Genomic DNA, 21,301 nt, shown 5'->3' on the forward strand with positions numbered 1-21,301 from the left:
CTTCTCGTGACCTCTCTCTCTCTCAACTTGGTCAGATCTAAATAATTATTAAGGCCATCTCCACGAGATGGAAACAAGTCACGAGATGTAAACAGGATTAGAGCACGTGATTGTTGCCGAGGTTTGTAGGTTAGGATAAGCCGACGGTTGGGAATTATATAACAAACCGAATCAGACTACTAGGTCTCGGGGTATGGTTAGGGCTAGCGCTAGCCCTGTTTACGTCTGTTTACGAAATCTGCAGGTGGCCTTAATATTTGGATTCGAGCCATTCCTGGTGTAGTACCTAGTCCAAATCGTCATGGGTATGGTTAGGGTTAGCGCTAGCGCTAGCCCTGTTTACGTCTGTTTACGAAATCTGCAGGTGGTCTTAAAGGGACTATTCCGATTTGAACTGTCTCTCAAAAATAAAAGTCTGAGTACGTATGAAATTTAAGCGGCAAAACATAGAGGAATGGTGTATTTACCCTGTCTCAAAATTCCAGCTCAAAATATTGAGTCGTTTGGACGTGAACATCAAAAATGCTTATCCGGACACGTAACCCTTTTAAGGTTTCGGGTCAATTTTTTCGTTGGGTGACCTGATAATCGATTCCATTTCCTTTAGAGGTATATACAGTGACTGACCTGTGAGATGTACTTGATAACGAAAGGTAAATTTTGCCTACACATTATTTTTATAAAATAAAATCCCGGTTTTATCCAGACACCGCATAATACATCTTGGGACACCAGTCTCCATTTCCAGATGAAGACTGACAGGTTTAAGCTGTTTGAAAACGTATCACAAATATTGAGTTAGTTGCCTGGCCCTTGGGTAGAGAGGATTTAAAGGGATTTTAATACAAAATTAAGCAGTTTTATTCTCCAACATATTATCGGGATTGGCCCTTTAATATTTAGATTCAAGCCATTCCTGGTGTAGTACCTAGTCCAAATTGTCAGGATTTCGCATTGTTGGACGGATATGCTCAATTGGATTCACGTCCACTCGACATAAATCCCGGACTAACGTATGGTTATTTTTATAATAATTAGCTTGCACCTAGGGGTATTTAGCTGGTGTAGCATACCAGGGGACCAGGGAGAAAACCCACGAGGTTGCACAGGCGACCTTGCTCCAAAACACGTACAAGCAGCCACTCCAAAGGTGAACAAACGGGGCGTGATGGCCCGTCTTCATTAGCCCAGCCGAAGCAAAACAGTAGGACGCTAAACCCCATTTCATTTCTGGACGTGACAATGAAATCTGATGTTTCGAGGGCTACCCAGTCCGCCACATGTTATTAATGTTTCTTGTTTGAATTTCGTTGAAACCACTCTGAATGCCTCCCCTACTTCCATCTCCCCAAAAGTATTAGGAGAGGAACGATCATCAATGGCAAGAGATATCATCTGAGCTGACAATCTCATCCAACCCGCTTCACGCTCAGAAGGGGAGGCTTTGTATCATCCTCGAGGTTTACGATCCAGTCAAATTTGACTGACGTCCAAGCGAAGCATACTTTAGAAATGATCCCTAAGAGTATGATCTTAATACATCAAAGCACTTGAAAGACTAGTATGAAATCCTGTTTAAAATAGAAAATGGCCGAGAATTTCTGTAGAGATAGACATTGTTTTAACTATAATAAATGAGAGAACTTAAATTCAGTTCATTTCAATTAAAAATATTATAGAAAACGTAATCATGAACATTTTGATATATTTGGTTTAATTTGATTGAGAATTTCTTTTCTAAAATATTCCCGAGTTTTATTTTCTCTTGGAAATATTGTTTATATATTTGACATAAATATTCAAATACCGATAAAAGAGAGAGAGAGAGAGAGAAAGAGAGAGAGAGAGAGAGAGAGATGCGGTTTAACGTCAACTCGACACGAACTATGTCATTTCGGGACTAACATATAGTTTTAATTTTAAATGGGTTTTATAAAATGTTACCATAAAACCTAACCATTGAACATGTCGACATAGTTTTTGCGGTTTTTTTTATACTCATTCGATGCTAAATTCTTGCTAATCCATGTAATGTCCAGTCCATAAAAACACCCTTTTGAGAGAGAGAGAGAGAGAGAGAGAGAGAGAGAGAGAGATGGCTATTCGACACAAACTAGGTCATTTCGGGACTAACACATGATTCAATTTTATTTCAATAATTCGTTTGTGCGTAGAGGTCTTTAGTTGTGGGAGGAAACCGGATGGATAGCCGACCACACTCCTTGTCACGCACAACCGGGGAAGGAATCCAAACCATGCCAATTGACTCAATGACAGACCCCACCTCACCCAAACCCTACAGCCGCACCCCACCCTGAAAGTAACACGCACAGATATTTGGAAACAATGTAGTTTAACATCCCAAATATACACCAGCCTAAATCATAATATCCCCAAATATAATAATCTCAAATCATAATCATCAGTGCGTATCGAAGAGAAGGTGAAAATTAATTTAGACTTCACTCATTATTAGACCAATAAATTATCTTAAAAAACACCCGTCTGATTAAAACACAGATCCTATTTCGTTCACATTTTCTGTAGTAGAGGTCAAAGCCCAATCTGTTTCACAGAGAATTACGAGTAGTAATATCTCTGTCAAAGATGACTGCCTTAACACGTGACGTCACAGCACGCGGGGTCAATCATTGGTTGAATGGCGCGTGCATTGTTTACATTAGACGTGACTGCTTCGGGTGGAATGCTGCCTTTTAGTCATTTCAATATCCATTTACACTAAATAGGAAATAATTTTTACCTACAAATACGTCAAACGCCTTTATTTATTTTTCCAATACATAAAAAAAAAATGTTTTAGAATTTAATTTGTCACAGGAAAAAAGTTAATATTTCTGACTCATTAAGTCGCATCGATGTCATCTTTATCAGTGATTGTAGCGGCCTAGCGAAAATTCACTGCTGATCAGTGTGGCCAAAGCCGTATATAGTTTGGTAGAGACCATCGAAAGTATTAAAAAAAAAACCAAAACGAAATATAGATCTGGGCCCTTATTCACGAAAACTTAAACTAAGTTACAACCGAAATTTTAAGAAATACTGCAACTCCATTGGATATATGCAAATTGATTTTACTGGTCAGCCAATCGAATTTCAGTATTTCTTAGTTTAAGTTTTCGTGAATAAGGGCCCTGTATTCTAATCAGATTGAATATGTACCAGTATTCCTTTCAATATTTCAATTCACCCGGGTCCCAAATTCCCTTGGGACCCAAATTGGGCCGGAACCCAAATTCGATGGCCTAAAACATTCACTTGATACACACAAATGAAATGAAATGGGATTTAACGTCCTACTGTTCTGCTCCGACTGGGCTCGTGAAGACGGGTATGCGCCATGCAGTGTGTTATGAGTGAAATTCTTATATCGAATTCCAACTGCCAAGGGATCTTTTACGTGTACACCAATGTATACACGGGACCTCGGTTTTTCGTCCCATCCGAACGACTAGACAGCTGTCCTTGTCAGGCCCTCCGTCCTGCATCACTGACAAGGGGAAACCACGCCGGAAAATCTGGATGAACTTTCTCGGCCAATGCAGGGATCGAACACCCGACCTCCAGGCTAGCGAGCCAGCGTCTTACCCACTTGGCCATCGAGATCCCCTATTTATATATAATAGATATATACAGTATACGTTTTAAATAAATAAACACTTATTTCCAACTTTCCGGACGGCTTTATTTAAGGACCTTCATCGGGAGGAAATGAAATTAGTTTTATATAAATATAATATTTGATCGACTTACCAGAAATAAAGTAGCTCAAAATAAGCAGAATAAGTTTTGTGTTGTCAATGTGTTGAGTTGAAAACATCTTATAAATGACATCCTCCGAATTAGGATACACTATCTGAAGAAATGGAAAAAAACCTCTCGATTAACCCACTACAAACTAAAGAGTTCTAGCACTACTGTGCTACTATACGATTAGTTTTATAAATATTATATCGACTTAACACAAATAAAGTATACAAGTCACAATTCGATGGAATACAATTACTACTTATTACTGAGCGACGTATCGACTAGGATTCTCTAGTCATTATCAAGCAATGATATAATATGAAAATATAACAAGACAATGTACACAACAATACTTAGTTATTGCTGACCAACCATAGAGATACCCTTTCTTATTACTTGTACCTAAAGGGAATCTAATTTAATTAAGGATTATAAAGTATACTCTAGTTCAATTGAAACAAAGAAATAAAGTAGTTTAAAGTAAGAAGAACAGGTTTTGAGTTGTCAATGTTTTGACTTAAGAACATCCTATAAATGACATCCTCTAAATTAGGATACACTATCTGAAGAATTTAAACCACTACAAATCAGAGAGAGAGAGAGAGGGAGAGAGAGAGAGAGAGAGAGAGTGTGTGTGTTAACGTCCATTTGAAACAAACTAGGTAATTTCGGAACTAACCTACGCTTCAATTTTATTTCAATAATTCGCTAGCACGTACGGGTCTTTAGCAGTGGGAGGAAACTGGAGGACCCGGAGAACGCCCACGAAGATGAACAGGCGACCCACTCCTTGTCACGTACAACCGTGGAATCGAAACCATGCCAGTCGACTCAATGACAGGCCTTATGATACAACGCGCACGCACTAATCATTCACCCCCCCCCCCGCCCCGCTACAAACTAAAGATCAGTTTTATAAATATTATAATATTATTGCGACTTACCAGAAATAAAGTAGCTCAAAATAAGAATACGTTTTGATACATAAATATTTTGACTAAAGGACATCTTATAAACAACAATCTCTAAATTAGTGATCCTCTGACATTATCTGAAGAAATTAAAAACCCTCGATTACCCAACTTCAAAGTACTATAGTATACGTCTAGCATGTGATGTTATGATTCCACGGTGAATGGTTTTGTGGACGTGGTATATAGTCTCGATAACCAGGTACTATTGAATGTTTTCATCCCTCTTCACAAACTTAAAGCACACAACTTCGACCCTTCGATCCGACGACTTCAGTAACAATAATGTCTTTCTGATTTCTTAGGATCGATTAATTATAATAATAGATCGATTTTATAAACGACTGTCGCTAAGATCTGTCTGTTTGTTGATTAAATCCTCTTTTACACATAGATCACGGCCTGGCTACGACTTAGCCAGCAGGGGCGGATCCAGGAATTTTTGCAGAAAATGTATCCCCCCCCCCACCTCGGCTTGAAATTTTTTTGAGAAATACATGGTCTCTATTGTCATTTTGGCGTATATACATACACATTGATCTTTTTAAACAGAGAAATCCAACATCCTGTTTGACGTCAATTTTTATTATGAATTAATACGATGACATTATGATTCTATATAATTATCTCGCGTTTTGAGTGCCCATCCTGTTGCACCATCTGACGATAAAGGATAAAGCACAATTATGACACTTTTCTCATAAAAAAGGTTGTTTTACAAAAAAAAATATGTAGTTGAGCAGCCCCCCCCCCTCTGGATCCGCGCCTGGCCAGGGCTTTGTGAGTGTTGTAAGAGCCTTTGTGGTCGTTGTAGAAACGTGGGGAGCGTAATATACTCTTCGAAAAAAGTAGGGGATATTGAAATGCAAATATCTATGCAGGTTATGATATGATAAATAGTCATGGACACTTGACTTGCTTTGAGAGTATGTTCACAGATGAAGAACTTATCGTCCCAACAGAACCACTGAGCTGCACACGCGACACGCAATAGCGCCATACACGTGGGAGGGGTTTATTGTCAAATTTGACACTTCAAGGAAGGATTGATGAAAACTGCCGCGTGCTGGTTTATCTATCCATGTTTGCTTTCCTATCGGTTCTTGCATAAGATTTACTGTTTAGCGTATCTTTGCTTTAGTGTGTTACGTTTAATTTGATCGGGAGACGTGTTCGTCGACGTCAACGTCAACCGACAACAGTGCAAGAATTGGCCGTGGCACTGCAAGAGGAGTGGGTCAGATTGCCCCAAATCGTGATTGGACGGTTGATTAGGAGCATGCCACGACGAATTGCTGAATGTCTGAGGATTGGTGGAGCAATTACACATTATTAAGACAAAAATAAAAAAAACGTCCATTTTCCCTTTTGACGGTGTATCTCTTTGCGAGTGATAAGCCGCCCATATGAACTGTTTATGTTCATGTCTAGGCAATTGGCCTGTTATTAACATACACTGGTTACCTCTAGTAAAAACAGCAGTGCATTTCCGAAGTTTTGTATTGTTTCTGAATATCCCCTACGTCGAGGTGTGGTATGACAAATATCTGATTTGTAAAACAAATATTGATTTTAAGATACAAATATTGATTTTAAGATACAGATATTGATTTTAAGATACAAATATTGATTTTAATGTACAAATGTCGAAATACGACAACAAATGAAGAAATAAGAATTAAAGATACATTATGGGAGATTAGATAACGAGTTGGCAGTTCTCACTATATAATGTTCAAAAATAAGATAATGTAAAGGGAATTTGCTGAAAATTTCAGTCAAATTGATCCACTCTGAACCGAGATCTTAGCGATTGAATTTTGATTCTCCGGTTGTACGTGATAAGCAGTAGGGTCACCTGTCGAACCTCGTGGGTTTTCTCCGGGTCTTTCGGTTTCCTCCCACTGTTAAAGACCCTTACACGCAAGCAGATTATTGAAATACAATTGAACCATGTGTTAGTCCCGAAATTTGTCGAGAGGACGTTGAACTCCATTTCTCTCCCACTCTTTAAAGAAACATAGGATCTGCTCCTAAACTGGGCTAATGAAGACAGGTATACGCCATACAGTGTGCTATGAGGGAAATTTTGCCCGGGCAGCGGCGCTACGGCCTACTCTTATATCGAATTCCAACTGCCAAGGGATCTTTTAAGTGCACGCCAATATGTACAAGGGACCTCGGTTTTTCGTCCCATCCGAAAATTTTATATTAAAGCGGAAATTGCAAATTTTCAAGTTATATTTTTAAAATGTATTAAAATAAAGCCTTAAAATAGATGGTATCCATAAACAGTCCTACCTTGTTAAAGAATAATCCCATTAATCCTATAATTCGCTATTGCCAGCTGAGAAATTGGCAAAAATATCATTTTTAACTTCAAATTCCAACGTTGGAAAATGGCTGCCCCATGTTGTCAATAGCAAAACAGGGGAGGTAATCGTGTTGTTATTTCCTTTCTCATAGATTTTTAAGGGTGGGAAATAATGCCCATGATCGTATAATAGTGATTTGATAACCTATTGAGCAAAAGACATAGAAATAATTATGTTTTGACTTTCTTAGAAAATTTGAAATTCTCGCTTTAACAGAATGTATTTTTTTTTTATTAAGGAATTGCCGTGGGCATAAATAAAAGCAAAGGATTTCTCTTAGCCATTTGTTCAATACACGGCCCAGGTAATGTATACATCTTTTTTTATGTTTTTTATTGTACATGTTGTATAATGAAATGAAATGAAATGAAATGGAGTTTAACGTCCTACTGTTCTGCTCCTAACCTGGGCTAATGAAGACGGGCATACGCCATACAGTGTGCTATGAGGGAAATTTTGCCCGGACAGCGGCACTACGGCCTACTCTTATATCGAATTCCAACTGCCAAGGGATCTTTTACGTGCACGCCAATGTGTACACGGGACCTCGTTTTTTCGTCCCATCCGAACGACTAGACAGCTTTCCTTGTCAGCCCCTCCGTCCTGCATCACTGACAAGGGAGAACCACGCCGGAAAATCTGGATGAACTTTCTCGGCCAATGCAGGGATCGAACACCCGACCTCCAGGCTAGCGAGCTAGCGTCTTACCCACTTAGTCACGTGATCCCCTGTTGTATAATGGAAGTTTTAATACTTTACCCGAGAGAGAAATCTTTAGACGCATTAAAGATATTTTTTGTAAGAGTTAGATAAAGAGCTGCCAGTTCTCGCTAGTCTCTAACTCAAAATACAGGGGCGGATCCAGGAATTTTCGCAGGAGGGGGTTTGCCAGGTTCCCGAGAAAATGTATCCCCCCCCCCCCCCCGGCTTGAAATTTTTTGAGAAATACATGGTCTCTATCGCCATCCTGTTTGAAGTCAATTTTGATTATGAATTAATACGATGACATTGTGATTCAATTTTATTGATGCAAAGCATCTTCTTACGCAAGCGCTAAATTTTCCTATTACAACTCTTTTTATGTTGGGGGGTTGGATGGCCGAATGGTTAGCACGTGCGCGCTGCGCTGTATCATACGGTCTGTCATTGAGTCAACTGGTGGGGTTTCGAAACCCCGGTTGTCCGTAGCAAGGGGTAGGGTCGCATGTCCAGCCTCGTGGGTTTTCTCCGGGTCCTCCGGTTTCCTCCCACTGCTAAAGACCCCTACGCGCAAGCGAATTATTGAAATAAAATTGAACCATGTGTTAGTCCCGAAATGACCTAGTTTGTGTCGAGTGGACGTTAAACCCCATTTCTCTCTCTGTCTTTTTCTGTTTTCAAATGTTATATAAATTATTAATTAAACATTTATTCACATGACACGTCAATAATCAACTCTCTAGACCATCGGACGGCTCAGATATTGAATAGATTAAACCACCCGAACCACATAACCGTTCCAACCTCGTGGGTTTTCTCTGGGTACTCCGGTGTCCTCCCGCTGCTAAAGACCCCATACGCGCAACCGAATTATTGAAATAAAATTAAACCATGTGTTAGTCCCGAAATGACCTAGTTTTAGTTGAGTGGACGTTATAAATATAAAAAGGGACAACGTAGTCGTTCGGATGGGACAAAAATCGAGGTCCCGTGTACACATTGGCGTGCACGTAAAAGATCCCTTTCATCATAGCACACTGTATGGCGTATGCCCGTCTTCATTAGCCCAGTTCGGAGCAGAACAGCAGGACGTTAAACCCCATTTCATTTCATTTCATTGTAAATACGGCCGTGTTTGTTACAGATTTCAGAATATTTTTATACACGCGTGACAATTTAAATATAAAAAAGAACAACGTAGTCTTTCGGATGGGACGAAAAACTGAGGTCCCGTGAACACATTGGCGTGCATGTATAATTTAAATATAAATAGGGACAACGTAGTTGCTCGGATGGGACAAAAATCGAGGTCCCGTGTACACATTGGCGTTCACGTAAAAGACCCCTTTCATCATAGCACACTGTACAGCGTATGTCCGCCTTCATGAACCCAGTCGGAGCCGAGCATTAGGACGTTGAACCCAATTTCATTTAACAATAAAAAATAAGGTCATTGGTAATTATAGTACGGGATGACGTGGTCAAGTGGTAATTATAGTACGAGATGACGTGGTCCAGTGGTATTTAAATCATCCTACCCATTCCTTGTATGCCCGTGTAGCCTAACTTATTATAAACTCGTTTACCTTTCAATACATCAAAACTCCGCCCTTTGATCAATTTCACAGATCCGTTTTGGGCTATATCAGTAAATCACAAATATCTACACAATGGACATTATTCTACTTGATAGTTCAGACAAATAAAAATCAATGTCCGCTAAAATAAAGTCATTTATGAAAAAGCCTTTAGCCTTTTCGTCGACCAGTTTTCAACAAGAACTATATCCGCGGTTTGACAAGCCACAAGGGCCTCATCGATTAATTAATAAAGACGTGACCGTAAGTTAAACAGCAAACAGTTAGACCACGTCTGTGTTATCCTGCTTTGATTAGCTCCCTTTGTCTCTATCTACGCCATTGTTATGAGCATAAATCTCCTCCTCTCCTGTGATGTCAATAATAATCTGATTTCTAATAATGGTTTATTTATTTACGCTTGACAGTTTTTTCAATCCATCAGAGTTTACCAGGGCGAATAAATAGTACCTGTATTAACCGATATATATATATAACATTGCTTTCCTTTGATTAATCAATATATATATACATGACGTGATCAAACCCGGAGATGGCCGAGCAGGTTCATCGGGGTTTAGGGGGTTGGGTGGCCGAATGGTTACAGGGGTGGATCCAGATGGGGGGTTAGGGTCTACCCCCCCCCCCCCTGCTCAGCTACATAGATTTTTTTGTAAATCAAAACTTTTTATGACAAAAGTTTCTCGGCCGTGTGCTTTATCCTTTATCGTTAGACGTGGGACAGGATGGGCACTCAAAGCACGAGATATTGATATAGACATTTCGTGGGTTTTCTCCGGGTCCTCTGGTTTCCTCCGACTGCTAAAGTCCCCTATGTGCAAGTGAATTATTGAAATAAAATTAAACCAAATGTTAGTACCGAAACGACCTAGTTTGTGTTGAGTGGACGTTAAACCCCATTTCTCTGTTAATACTGAACCATTTTGATTTATATTTTATAGATTCATCCATCACAATTTAATTTTTCACAAGGGATTAAATAAAACCACTCAAATGATGTTCAGAGATTTTAATACGATAATGATAAACTATAACACACACTTATGGAGGAACAATTAGACCACGTTTCGAGAGAGAGAGAGAGAGAGAGAGAGAGAGAGAGAGGGGGTAACATCCACTCGACACAAACTAGGTCATTTCAGGACTAGGGACCCCTTGGGCCATGGGTAATCCACCATTGCCAAGACGCGTTACTATTGTAGTGAAACTATCAATTGGAAAGGGGGCAATCAGGGAGCTCATAAAAAAAAACGAAGATCAAATACCATAATCTACAATAATCTGTTACCCCCCTCCCTCCCCGACACCCCCCACCCCCACCACCAACCTTTTAATATGAAACGGCCGTCAACCTTTTACAGAACCGGAAAAGCCCTTGAAATCACTTAAAAAAACGATCAAATACCATAATCTACAATAATTCGTTTGCGCGTAGGGGTCTTAAAAGTGGGAGGAAACCGGAGGACCTGGAGAAAACCCACGAGGTTGGACAGGCGACCCTATTCCTTGTTGTCACATACAACCGGGGAATCATCACGTATCGGAGAGTGTCATCTCCATCTTACTTGATAATTTTGAGAGAATACCTTCGAAACGTCGCTTATGAAATGAAATGAAATGGGGTTTAACGTCCTACTGTTTTGCTCCGAACTGGGCTAATGAAGACGGGCATACGCCATACAGTGTGCTATGAGGGAAATTTTGCCCGGACAGCGGCACTACGGCCTACTCTTATATCGAATTCCAACTGTCAAGGGATCTTTTACGTGCACGCCAATGTGTACACGGGACCTCGGTTTTTCGTCCCATCCGAACGACTAGACAGCTGTCCTTGTCAGCCCCTCCGTCCTGCATCACTGACAAGGGAGAACCACGCCGGAAAATCTGGATGAACTTTCTCGGCCAATGCAGGGATCGAACACCCGACCTCCAGGCTAGCGAGCCAGCGCCTTACCCACTTAGCCACCGTGATCCCCGAAACGTCGCTTATATAAATCAGTAATTGTTTTTCCATAAGTATGTGTTATAGCCTATTGATCTATCCAGTCACTAAATGCCTTTAAATCATCGATATTGATAAACAATCAATTGAATGGGAAGATCTATAGGAAAACGTCTTAGAAATCAAAATAAAATTTGATTGATTATCGAACTCCGCACCAATTCACTTTGAAAGTTATTTATGTGCTTTTATAGATTAATCAACAATTTGGAGGCACAACACAGTAATCGATTATTTTGTAATCATGGTATTTAAAATCAATGGCTAGATTGTCAAGACATTCACTATTATTTATTTTTATTTCAAGGATGTTTCCTGTACTGTAAAAGGTTGACGGCCTTTTCATATTAAAAGGGTGGGGAGGGGGTGTAACAGATTATAATAGATTATGGTATACGATCTTCGGGTTTTTTTTTATGGGCTCCCTGATTGCCCCCTTTCCAATTGGCAGTTTCACTACAATAGGAAGCGTCTTGGCAATGGCGGGTTACCCATGGCTCAAGAGAGAAAGAGATTCAGTTCAATTTTATTTCAATAATTCGCTTGCGCGTAGGGGTCTTTAGCAGAGGGAGGAAACTGGAGGACCCGTAGAAAAGCCCACGAGGTTGAACAGGCGACCCTAATCACGTAAAACCGGTGAATCTAAACCACGCTAGTTGACTCAATGACAGACCTTATGATACGTGCTAACCATTCAGCCATCCAAACCCACCATTCAGAGACGGCAACTGTATGACTGGAAAGAGCATGTATATATAATAACGAATCAACTTCACACTACTGGGGGAAATAGAAAAGGCTAGCAAATGCATCTGATATTTCGGATTATTTATAGCCTACTGTATCGAAAATGTAGATTCTGGACTTGATTTCCAAACTGTATGAAATAATTGTTGACATCGTGGATTTTATTCGTTTCTAAATGACTAGCACAAGACGCAAGAGTTATTCCGTAGGCACGTGTCCCGAGAGGGAAGCTGAGTACAGGGCCCGGTTCCTAGAAAATTCTTAAAGTAAGCACAAAGTCGTGCTTCACTTTTTCTTACGTAAGAAACTTATAAAAATACCGTCCCTAGAAAATTCTCAAGACCTTTCTTATGTAAGCACAAGTCAAGTATAAGTCTAAGGACATTGTGACTGGTAAAGTTTACCATAAACTGAGACTACGATGCTCTTTAACGTCACAAAAACAACTTTGGTATGCGAATTACGTCATAAATTTGTCGTCTGCTTCATTGACGTAGTATATGGTTGATTTAGATGCATTTGACATGTCCCCTATACAAATATAAAATGTGCCACAAGATAAAAAAAACGCAGACACATACAAACTAACTGAATAATTGTGAGAGCGCCTGATCTTAAGTAGCCCGTGTGTTTGTAGCCTATTGTTTACTAATTGGCAAATAAATAAAATGGTTTCAGAGTAGAAGCGAAATTTTCTATACTATTCTTAATTCTTCTGGAGAAGGATTTTCTGTCTTGTAATTGTCGGAAATGTAGTGGAATAACTCTGCGGTCAGCCATCTTTTGAAGTGGAAACAGACTTAAGGTTGGTAAGCAAGCCGTATACCTTGCTTGGGACTTGTGCTTATATTGACTCTGTTTAAGAACTAAGTTGTGCTTACGTTTTTTGTTGGAACGCATTATAACGTTCTTGTGCTTACAATGAAGTCTACTTAAAATATAAGCACAAGAACGGTCTTAAGAATTTTCTGGGAACACAAAATAAGGTAAGTTTACTTAAATGCAAAGTCTACTTAAATCTAAGCACAAGAACGTTCTTAAGAATTTTCTGGGAACACAAAATAAGGTAATTTTACTTAAATGCAAAGTCTACTTAAATCTAAGGTGCTTAAGAATTTTCTAGGAATCGGGCCCAGAACGTTCACTGTTCTAAAAATAACGTGGAAAAAAAACCTAACCTGCGACATTCAGCCGTTATGGTATCACACCGCCGTAATTCTTTACATGCATGCAAATCAATGAGTAGATATATTGTCTCAAGAGTTTCTGATTTTATCAAATCCTCTTGGACCGCCCCCACCCCCTCCCGGACAACACATCATGACGTTGTTCCCACCTTGGATCATACATTGCACAAGTGTCTACTGCCAAGTCATGACTGCACTCATGAGATTTCATCTTGATTCCGCTGTCCAATTATACCTCGTAAGATATTTGTGATAAATATATTTATGTTGGTGGTAGTTTGAATGCCAATCAAGGATTCTGTATTAAGGCCCTCCATTGCGGAGGAAATGAAATGGGGTTTAATGTCCTACTATTCTGCTGTGACTGAGCTAATGAAGACGGGCATATGTCATAAAGTATGCTACATGAGGCAAAATTTGTCGGACACCGCTGGAAAACTATTATATCAAATTCCAACTGTCAAGGGATCTTTTCAGTGCACAGGACATGCATTCTAAGAAATATATCATGAAACCCAATATGCTCAAAAACATCCAAAACTAATATTTTCATAAAGTAAGTAATAAAACTAATATTGTAGTTTTAAATATTTTAATATCAATAAATTATATTGTTTTAACAATATCAAACAAAGCCAATAAATAGATTGTTTACTATGTACAGTTTTAAGATTGATTCGCAATAAAAATAAATTAAACTGTATCAATATAAAGATTATCACAGACACTTCAAGTATTGAAGATCAGAGAGAAAGAGAGAGAGAGAGGAATGGAGTTTAACATCCACTTGACACAAACTAGATCATTTCGAGACTAACACATGGTTTAATTTTATTTCAATAATTCGCTTGCGCGTAGGGGTCTTTAGTAATGGGAGAAAACCAGAGTACTTTAAGAAAACACAAGATGTTATTGAAGATCAATGTGGCTGTTATCCTTAAATAAATACATAAACACCCTGTTATCATTGTTAATCTGTTTGTGTTAAATATTTAATGCTGTACTTCGGAAGACGTACAGACCCTGTTATTGTAAATCTATTTGTGTTCAATATTTAATGCTGTGATAGGGATGTTGTAAGTAAGTAAATACATAAGCGGACCCTTTCATCATTAATCTATTTGTGTTCAATATTTAATGCTGTACCTTGGAAGATGTGATAAAAATGTTGCAAATAAGTAAATACATAACGGGACAATGTTGTTTTAAATATTTAATTCTGTACTTCAGGAGACGTGATAGGGATGTTGTGAATAAGTAAATAAATAAGAGGACCCTGTCATTGTTAATCTACTTGTGTTCAATATTTAATGCTGTACTTCGGAAGAGGTGATAAGGATGATGTGAATAAATAAATAAATAAAGACCCTGTTATTATTAGAAGTTTAATGCTTGACTCCAGAAGATGTAATGTATCATTATTCTTTAGTTTATAAATATTTTCTCAAATTAAAATAATACTTCGCTTGCTTAAAAAAATACGATAAATTCAATGCTTGTTTAAATGGCCGTACATTCAGCTTTAAGTATATATTACAATAAATTCTTATAAAAATATTAAAACTAGAACAATTTACAACGTTACACCTTTCAGGTAATAGACCCATTGGAGATTACTCCGACCACCTGCTGAGCTGGCGCAGGTAACAATTAATTTTCCCATCACTGAAGCTTTCGATCCACTATCATTACCATCAAAACCTACAACTATTCGGTGATCCTTACGACCTCGGATGGTTTCCCCTTGTTTGGTTAGATGAAACAACGGATTGTCCACGTGGAATGAAAACGCGGTGGATGAGTTAAAGACGTTACGGAATGTTATCGGCGTGTTGGAACCGGCCTTGACGATGTGTGGTCCTTGTGGTTTAGGTGGTAAACTTGTTCCATTGAGTGGGAAGGTGTATTCTCCTCCTGATGCTGAAGAAACCGTTAAAACAGCCTTTTGATCACCTAGTTTAGACGGTTCATATAAAACTTCAAATGCTACTTCAGTACCACCTGTAGATCCTGGTGCAGCTGCCACAGTTTTATCCACATGGAAATCAGAGTTATCCACCTAAAATATATAGAATTAAATGGTTAAATACTTTGTAAACAGATATAAGCAGTGTGAGGAGCCACGGTCAGGGCCCTTGAGAGGTAAACAATGTGCTGGGGCAGGACTTTTTTTGCTCCCATACCTGCCCACTCCTTTCCAACACTAGTCATATCTAGATGATTCACTAACAGATTGCGATAAAGCGAAAACTTTTTACATACTTATATAAGCTTCAAAGGAACAATAAAAAAAATAAAAAAAAGTTCATGCATAATTGTACATTTCAATTTTGAACTTTGATATTCATGGGCCCTACAGACTCTTATGGACCCTGGGGTGGCGAACCCCCTCTTGTGAGGTCTGGACACTGTGGCTCAGTGAGAAAGACACTGGCTTTCTAACCAGGAGGTCTTGGGTTAGCAGCTATTGGTAGCAGAAAAAGTTCTTCAGGATTTTCCGGTGAGGTTTCATCTTATCAGTTGTGCAGAATGGAGGGCCTGACAAGGAATAGTGTCATGTCCTTCGGATGGGACAAAAAATCAAGGTCCTGTCTAGACATGGAAGCAATGGTTGGTACCTATTAACCCTATTTCATTGCCTATTAGCACTGGTTGGTACCTATTTAACCTTTGTGCCGTGCTCTAGGAAGGGTATTTATACTCCTTCCGGAGAACATATGACATTACTTTCAATCTATGAGACAAACACACATATCCATTTATTTTTGTTGAAAATACATGTGTTCCATTTAACCGATATCACATTTTGAAAGACAGATCCAGTTTCTCAATAATGTTTGTTTTTCAAACAATATTTTTATTCAATATATATTAATGGGATTGTGAAACAGGCTTAACCTACGTAAACCCCCACTCGCTATTTACAATTTATATGAAAAACATACACAGCCATTTATTTTTGTTGAAACCAATAACATACCAGGGTTCAATTACCGGTATCACATGCACTTTACAAGACAGATCATTGATCTGCCAAAAACAAAAACTTGTTTTCATACGCTGCTATGTAATTAGTACATTTAATGCTATTGATTAAAAGAAACTTGAGTAACAACTTAAGGCAGGACACTACCTAAGAATTTTACATTGATAACAGAAACTTGCCATTTAGTGTAATATTAGTATATGATGTCCCAAATCAGATTTGATAATTTGAGCGCAAAATATTTATTTGTTGTCATGGAAATGGTGGCCATATTGGATTTTTTTATATATTCACGTGGCTATGTTAGGAAATCAAAATCTTCAACAATTTTATTGAAACAAACTATTTGTGATTTGGAATAACATATAAAGGCATTAAAGAGTGCAATAAGGCATACATTTTACTATTTGAATGTTAATAAAGAACATTATGCATCCCACATAAAACAAGTGGGTGTGGCTGAACACACCACTAAAAGGATTTTGTACAATAAAATGTCCAAATGTATAACAAACACTTTGAAAATCACCTTATTGCAAACAGTAGCTATAGCACTAATCGTATTCCAAAGATGAGACAATTATCTCTCATAGATTTTGAGAATTTGATTTTCTAAGATCTGATATGGGTGAAAAATTGAGTACGGAAAAAAGCAAGTTAAAAGTTAAAAATTTGATTTACCTATACAAATGACTAAATATTTAACACTATATAATATAAAGGCTGGACACGACTTGAAAAATCAACAAATTTTAACTATTTTGGGCAATTTTAGCTGATATCAAAATTTGACAGATCAATCTATACAGAGTGTTTTATAAGGTTAGTTAGTGTTAGTTGTATTTTACGTCCGCTTCCACCGAGGCATAAGGTAGTGTCCTGCCTTAATATAGCTTAGAGGCAATTGATCAAATTGAACAGCATTGGGCGTTTACTTGTTTTCACTCATCAATTGTGTACCACACAAATCTTTTATGTGTCACTAATTTTTATGTTTATCCTATACACTCATTAACCCTTACTGAAATGAAATGTTTTTTTTTTAACGTCCTACTGTTCTGCTCCGAACTTGGCTAATGAAGACAGGCTTACACCATATGGTGTGCTATGAGGGAAATTTTGCCTGCACAGCAGCACTACGCCCACTCTTATATCGAATTCCAACTGTCAAGGGATCTTTTACGTGTGGGTCAATGTATATACGGGACCTCGGTTTTTCGTCCCATCCTAACGACTAGACAGCTGTCTTTGTCAGGCCCTCCGTCCTGCACCACTTTCAATGGGAAACCATGTCGGAAAATCCTGGTGAACTTTCTCTGCCAATGCAGGGATTGAACATGCAATCTCCAGGCTAGCGAGTCAGCGTCTTACTCACTTAGCCACTGTGGCTCCCTTACTGACAACTAGTGTATTATTTGTATATCAGCTGACACTTTAGACCTCATTGAAAGGGAATTTTTAATTTCTTTTATTTACGACATCAATTCTAACTTACTTTACAAGCGTAGTCAGTCTTCTGTTTTGCGAAGTTAAGGAACTTGGCTGTTTGAGTCTGGCTCTGTCCGAGGCATGTTCTGAAGTAAAGAGCTTTTTCAGGTCCAGCTGGCGTGGCTTTAAGATTAAGATCAAACATATATAGACCTAAATCATTACAATTAAACTCAATACGTCCCTGGGATTCACCAACTTTTAATGGTTGATATTCCATGTTAAAACGACCCTGAAACATAAAATTATCAAATTTTTAATTTAACCATTTTGTTCTATTAATGGTAATAGAAACCCCTATTTATCAACTATGTATCATCCTAAAGTTTATATGCATTGTCAACATTTTTCAAACTTTTGTAATAAACTTAGTACATCAATTAAATCTCTTGAATACAAACATAAAATGAACATGTTTGTAATAAACATAAAATGAATATTTTTATAATAAACATAAAATGTTTATTTTGTAAACAACATAAAATAATATAATTTTGTAATAAACATAAAATGAATATCAACATAAAATGAATATTTTGTAATAAATATTTTGTAATAAACATAAAATAAATATTTTGTAATAAACATAAACAAATATTTTGTAATAAACATAAACAAATATTTTGTAATACACATAAAATGAACATTTGATAATATACATAAAATGAACATGTTATAATATACATAAAATGAACATTTTATAATATACATAAAATGAACATACCTCAGAATGACCTTGAATGTTGAATTGTGAGGGCATGAGTAATTCGGGTACAGTACAAGTAACAGAGAAATTGACAGAATAAGAGAGAGGGTTTTCTAGGGTGATGCTATGATGAACACTTTGTCGAACAGGACTGGATAAATCTATAGAACTTATAACTCCAGGTCTGGTAGCACGATATGTAACTTCATAAAACTGATATTCTCCCGTCTGTTCATTTGTAAATATAACCTGGAAAATAAATATAAATGGTGTTTAATGTCCTACTGTTCTGCTTCGAACTGGGCTAATGAAGACGGGCATATGACATACAGTGTGCTATGAGGGAGATTTTACCCAGACAGCGGCACTGCAGCCTACTCTTATATCGAATTCCAACTGTCAAGGGATCTTTTACGTGCATGCCAATGTGTACACAGGACCTCGGTTTTCCGTCCAATCCAAACGACTAGACAGCTGTCCTTGTTAGGCCCTCTGTCCTGCATCACTGACAAGAGGGAACCACACAGGAAAATCTGGATGAACTTTCTCAGCCAATACAGGGATCGAACACCTGACCTGCAGGCTTGCGAGACAGTATCTTACCCACTTCCACTGTGACCCCCTAATTATTGAAACCAGCGTCTGCCAGGCAGGATACGCCCACATTTTCGAGAGATGGATAGAGAACAAGCTAAAAAGAAAGTGATTTTTCCTACAATCAAGGGCCATAATTCAGGAAATTACAATTCGATATACGCAAATATTGAAAGGAACCGAGATCTTTGTGTTATAAACTTACATTTCAAGTTTCAACAAAATTGTGACCTCTATAGGGTCCACTACCTTGATATACCATATTTTTACGCTATTTGAGAACGAAAAGCGGCCATTTTGTCTGTCAATTTTGGGCCGATTTTCACCAAATTCAAATTCAGCTGTCCTTAGGGTGTAACGGTGATATAATAATACGTTTTTTTAAATCAGATAAAAATTATGACCTCTATAATGTCTACAAGCTAAAAACGTGATTTTTCGTACAAACAGGGGCCATAATCCATGAAGTTTCGATCCGATACATGCCAATATCGAAAAAAGAACCGAGATCTTTTGGAGATAAACGTACATGCCAATATCGAAAAAAGAACCGAGATCTTTTGGAGATAAACGTATATTTCAAGTTTCGTCAAAATCGGATAAGAATTGTGACCTGTAGAGTGTCCAATGAAAATGTGGGCGTTTAATAAAACTGAACCATATGTTACTAACCTTAATAACACTAACACCTTCTTTATAGGCGTAGAATGTTTGTTTATAATCTTTTTTACTACTGGCTGGTACATCTACATATTCTATACCTTTAACGGTTGTACCAGCATCCAGTTTATCAGACTTTAAACATTCAATTTTTACACGGAACCTAAAATACAAAATCAAATCATCACAACTTTCATTAAACATACATTATGCAAGATTAGATAAAGAGCTGGCAGTTTTCCATTTGATAGTTACAAACTAGATAATGTAAAGGGAATATACTGAAAATTTCAGTCAAATTGCTCTACTCTGAACCGAGATGTTAGCGATTGAATTTTAGGCCTAGCCTCGATCATCATACTAAAGTCAGTACGATAAAAGACAAAGTCTCAAATATCCATTTTTGGATTTAATCATCAATGAGTGTTAAGCAGCAGATCAGATACTAATCCATTGAAAATCTGACACATAAGATGGCATCAAGAGTTGATTAAAGAGTTGATAAATTAATGTCTAATTAATAATTTAGATAACATTTCAGGCCTAAAGGAAGACTTGCAATAGGCAGATTTAGCTCTTGCATAATGTATGTTTAAGTAATATTCTAGAGTTTTCATAACGCTTGACATTTTGATACAATAGCAGTGCCAGAATGGAGTATGTATAATCTAATCCAATCTGGTTAAAACACAGATCCTATTTCATTGGTTTTTTTTTAGTTCCAAATTTCGTTTTACTTGTCTTTACTGCACTAGGATCTGGAAGAGTGGTTATATATATATATATATATATATATATATATATATATATATATATATATATATATATATATATATATATATATATATATATATGTGAGGGATTAGCCAATGAAACGGTCTGTTATGGCGAGTTTTTGGTGTAAGGTGCACAGAACTGTGGGTAACCAACTAGAAACATCAACGCTGATTGGTTAATCAAATGTCTGACATCATAGGGTCAATAATCCCTTGTATGACCGCTGATGCAACCTCCCACTACAACTGGCAGATCTTCATGTAGTAGAGGCCAGCGAAAGTATAAAAAAAGAAAACGAAAATACGCCGTACAGTGTGCAATGAGGGAAATTTTGCCCGGGCAGCGGCACTATCGCCTACTCTTATATCGAATTCCAACTGCCAAGGGATCTTTTACGTGCATTCCAATATATACACAGGACCTCAGTTTTTCGTCTCATCCGAAGGACTAGACAGCTGTGTCCTTGTCAAAAACAAAACGAAATATAGCTCTGTATTTTAATCAGACTGCATTTAAAGCAAGTGATATCCATGTCAACTTTCCAAAATATATAGAGAGAGAGAGAGAGAAAGAGAGAAATGGGGTTTAACGTCCACTCGACACAAACTCGGTCATTTCGGGACTAACATATGGTTTAATTTTATTTCAATAATTCGCTTGCGCGTAGGGGTCTTTAGCAGTGGGAGGAAACCGGAGAACCTGGAGAAAACCCACGAGGTTGGACAGGCGACCCTACTCCTTG

General features: G+C 37.9%; 1 non-coding gene across 1 annotated transcript; it reads right to left on the reverse strand.

Moving 5' to 3' along the window:
• Positions 1 to 1,315: 1,315 nt before the first annotated feature.
• LOC126817041 (small nucleolar RNA U3) lies at positions 1,316 to 1,535 on the reverse strand. The gene has a single exon (XR_007678734.2). It is a non-coding gene; the product is annotated as a small nucleolar RNA U3 (small nucleolar RNA).
• Positions 1,536 to 21,301: the final 19,766 nt, after the last annotated feature.

Source organism: Patella vulgata, chromosome 3, assembly GCF_932274485.2.
Source record: "Patella vulgata chromosome 3, xgPatVulg1.2, whole genome shotgun sequence".
In the NCBI taxonomy this organism is placed as follows: domain Eukaryota; kingdom Metazoa; phylum Mollusca; class Gastropoda; family Patellidae; genus Patella; species Patella vulgata.